This window comes from Benincasa hispida, unplaced genomic scaffold (assembly GCF_027475165.1).
Source record: "Benincasa hispida cultivar pf3 unplaced genomic scaffold, pf3_genome.v1.1 HicScf96, whole genome shotgun sequence".
NCBI lineage: Eukaryota > Viridiplantae > Streptophyta > Magnoliopsida > Cucurbitales > Cucurbitaceae > Benincasa > Benincasa hispida.
This window is the reverse complement of record NW_028327108.1, coordinates 16,931-21,638: the sequence shown is the minus strand read 5'-3', so window position 1 is coordinate 21,638 and position 4,708 is coordinate 16,931. Positions and strand designations below refer to the sequence as shown.

General features: G+C 34.8%; 1 non-coding gene across 1 annotated transcript; it reads left to right on the top strand.

Annotated features, from left to right (window-relative positions):
• The first annotated feature begins 554 nt into the window (after window positions 1–554).
• On the top strand, window positions 555–676 carry LOC150029736 (U5 spliceosomal RNA). Its single transcript, XR_016527350.1, has one exon. It is a non-coding gene; the product is annotated as a U5 spliceosomal RNA (small nuclear RNA).
• The last annotated feature ends 4,032 nt before the right edge of the window (window positions 677–4,708 follow it).

Sequence of the window (4,708 nt, the reverse complement as noted above, 5' to 3'; positions counted from 1 at the left end):
CATTTGAAGTGATATCAAGTTGCAAATTAGAAATCTTGATAATGTAAACCGTATTATACATTTCATAGGTTATGAGCCAAATTATGGCATTTCATGATAAGTGATTTTTTTTTAATCAGAACTAGTAAATCATATAAATGAACATTATCTACTAATTAACGTGAAAGAATTTAGACTAATTTTATTTCAAGGAAACATAATCCATCAGTGCCAATCTGAAAAGTGGGTACCATTTGATTATGTTTGTTATTGTTGATCGGTGTTTCGTAATCATAATGAAATGTGGACTCACTAAATTGATTATAACCGAACAATAATTTATATGATGATGGTTTAGGCCAACAAGACTATGTTGCCTCACAAAGACCATTTTTTTTATAATTATATACAAAATTTTTAAATGATGAATTAACGATAATTACATAATAAATTTCAATTCTAGAGTGGTGTGATGTAGACACTAACGTCATTCTATTTCCCACACCGGTAAAGTTTGAGAAATGTACACCAATTGCTATATATGAAAATGTGTTCTGTAGCAGATATTAATATTGGAGTTGGGCATTCAGCACAAAGCGAACTATTCTTTTGCCTTTTACTAAAGAATATCGTGTGCTGTGTCGACGGTTTCTTCTACCAACACAACAACAAATGTTGACAACTATAATTTCAGCTGACAAATTTTTCATGCGTGGGCAAAACATCATTTCTGCCGATGAAAATATATTCGTGGGAGAAAATTATGAATTTCTGCCGATGACAAATTTTTCATGCGTGGGCAAAATCATTTCTGCTAATGAATCTCCTTTTTGCCACTAAACTTCCCAATCAAATTCGAGAGCGAGATTATGAGAGAGAGCGAGAGCGAGAGTTTGAGAGAGCGAGAGCGATATTTTGAGCGAGAACGAGATTTTGATAGAGAGCGAGAATACCGTACAAATTTTTCTTTTTTTTTTTCCTTTTTAATTATTACACATTCCACCTTCTTCTTTCAAATCTTTTTTTTTTTTAATTTTCCATTTTATAAAAACATTTTCTAAAAACATTTTATTATTTTATTTAAACTCTAAAAAGAATAAATTAAAAAAATAATAATAACTCATAAAAATAAAAAAAATGTAAATTGAATATCTCATTTATATAAAAATAATTATAAAAATCAATGTGTCCCACAAGGTGGATGTCGTCGATTTCGAGCTGGTTGTCGTTATCGACGTCGAACTTGAGGTTGCTCCGGTTCTTCTTGATGTTGCTCTGGTACCTCTGCAGGCGTTTCATAATATAAATATTCATTATGCTCTCCATGACCCCGACCATGTCCATGCACATATGAAGACGAAGGACCAGCCTCTGAGTCATAATGTCCTGAACCAAATGCTCGCATCATCATCATCGGACTAACATAATTAGTTTGACTCTGCGTCTACGTCATAGGGGACAACTTTTCCACATTATGTGCAACCTCATCAAACTCATCATCTTCCCGAACATGTCCTCTACGTCTAGGAGCTGATGGAGGAATAATAGGTATATCGTACATATAATGAATTTTCTCAATATAGCTTTGGTTGTCACTACATATAGCAAGAACTTGGTTCGGATCATTTGCAACCTCACGGAGTCTACTGTTGTTCAATCTCTGTGAATTATAAAAAAATTAGACAATATTTAAAATAAATTTAAATTAAAAAAAATAGATAATATTCATTCATTTACCAGATGACCCACAACTGCTCTCGGACGAGTGACGTAGCGCCTTGTGATATTATTATACCAACGAATATATTCTGGAGTGACATCTGTATCAAACTGTTCAAGAGAAACCCTCACTGCAATAAATCTTGCACGATAGTGCCATCGCACTACCAAATGTGCAACTTTTTCGGACCAATCTCCATAGGTCAATATCATGCAGTACGGGTTCAGTATTACAAGTCGATGTGACATCCCGCTGAAAACCGAATTGTCTCATCACCCTGTCAGGAAGATGCCACTCACCAATGTGAAAACATATGAGAGGACTCATCGTCCGCCATATGTTTTGACCATTAGTACAAAAATTAGGCAAAGTATGCACAATAATTTTGTACGGCTCCCAAATAACCTGAAACACAAAATATTATATTAGAGAATATTAAAGAAAAACACAATAAAAATGTGAATAAAATAATCAATTAGGTTTAGTGTAATGTACCTGTTCAGGTTGAAGCAGATCAAACATGTATCTAGACTGGTTGACTACATGTGTGGCTGTCCTAGTCACACAAAATTTGTCTCTCTACTTAAATTTTTAAATTGATAATTTAGAATTTAAATTAACTAGATCAGTGATATAAAAATTAAATTGAATTAAAACAACATACCGAGAACCGTAGGCTCGTCCAACTAACTGAGTGTCATTAACATGATGTAGTTATGGAGCCATTATTGGAAATTGCTCCCAAGCCCATAGTTGCAAAAGTATGAGAGGCCCAGCTATCTCTCGAATCTCAGGTCTTGTTGCTTTGCATAGTTGTCTATACAACCATGCCAAGCATGCTCCACCCCACGAATACCGCCCTGCATCATGGAGGTTAGCTAATAGTGGTAGGAACATCAAGTGAACAAAATGACTTGATTTATCTGAAAACAGACTTCGACCCATCATTTGTAGTATATATGCTTACGCATATCTTATGACGGTTTCCTCGTCTGCATCATCTGTGAGCTCACGAAATTGTGTTCCTAACCATATTAAACTTAACCTTGATTCTTTAATCTTGTCGGCAGGTGGGGTCGCACCGAGGTACAGTTGACAAACTTCTAACCAGTCATCGTACATCACTCTGGTGCCCGGCTCACCGTCAACAGGAAACCCCAACAACACTTCTATGTCTTGTAGAGTGATAGTGCACTCTCCAACAGACATATGGAATGTATGCGTCTCGGGCCTCTATCTTTCGACCAAGGCTGTGATCAGATGCCAGTTCAACTGAATAAATCCTGCCTCTCGACGTCTGCAAGATATTTCTCCAGTAGTACGATCTCGCCATACAACATATGATCGATGAATGGACTGGTCGTACAAAACATCGGGATCACAACGAGATGAATTGGATAGAACCAGCCACTCGACAACGATGTGGATTTTGTAACCAGTTAAGACATAATCGAAGGAAGTGTCATTCGTTACTAAGATGGGCTCCAGATAGTTAGGGATTGAATAATAAATAATTTTTTTTTATTATATATTCATTTTATTGCATATTCAATTTTTTTTATTATAATTTATTGTATATTCAATTTTTTTTATAATAATCTACTGGTATTCAATTTTTTTTTTTTTTTTTTGTAATCAATAATGTTTTACATTATAATAATCTAATATATTCAATTTATAGTATAATAATCTAATATATTCAATTTATTGGCTAATGATTATTCAATTATAGTATAGTAATCTAATATATTCAATTTTGTTGTCTAATGATTATTCAATTATAGTATAATAATCTAATATATTCAATTTATTGTCTAATGATTATTCAATTATAGTATAATAATCTAATATATTCAATTATAGTCTAATGATTATTCAATGATTATTAGCTCTTTTTTCTCTTTTTTTATATATATTTCTATGGAAAATTCAAATAAAGTGAAGACTCTCGCTCTCTCTTCTCAATCTCGCTCTCTCCTAAGATCTCGCTCTCTTAGTCTCGCTCTCTCCTAAGATCTCGCTTTCTCACTCTCGCTTTCTCACTCTCGCTCTCTCCTAAGATCTCGCTCTCTTAGTCTCGCTCTCTCCTAATATCTTGCTCTCTCATTTAACTCTCTCCTAAGATCTCGCTCTCTCGCTCTCGCTCTTTCCTAAGATCTCGCTCTCTCCTAAGATCTCGCTCTCTCTGTTATTGTTGTTATTTTTTCATTAATGATTACTAGCTTTCATTTCTTCTGGAACAATCACAAACACTTTTTTGATTATGGATCTGCTACCAGAAACTCAATGCGTAATCTTAGCATTCAATGTGTATTCCTGAATAATCTCATTTTTCAATTATTCAACCATTTCATTTTACCAAGTTCAATGTTAGTCAGATTAGTCAATATAAACTAAATCTCGCTCTCTCCGACATTCTCGCTTTGAATCTCGCTCTCTCCTAAAATCTCACTTTGAATCTCGCTATCTCGTAAAATCTCGTTCAACATCTCGCTCTCTCCTACTATCTCGCTTTGAATCTCGCACTCTTCTTAATCTGCTAAAGCCCACTTATCTCCTTAATCGCTTTGAAGTTTCGACATGTGTGTAACCTTGGACAACCTAATATACAAAATTTTGTTCGTAGACAAAGCTAATTCGGAATTGTCTTTCATTCCAAGGCATAACTTGTATCCATGCGCTTCATATTCGCCTGGAGTTCACTCCCAGAAATATAGCCATCCCCATCCCCTCACGTCAATCCCAAAAGCCTCCGTCTAATTCGAAATGATAAAAAATGCATAGGTTGTTAGAAGCAGCTCGAGTACAAAGATACATACAGTATACCATCTCATTACTTTATTTCTTCTATAAGGGAAAAAGAAAAGTAATAAACTTGCAATCTCGAGGGTGAATGTGTGTCGAAACTTAAACCTTCGACAACCTAAGCGAGATTTGTGAGATTTTCCTTGTCGAGGGTTGAAGTTTCGGCCTATGTATTGTTTCCAAGTTTTTCTTTGTTCGTCGAGT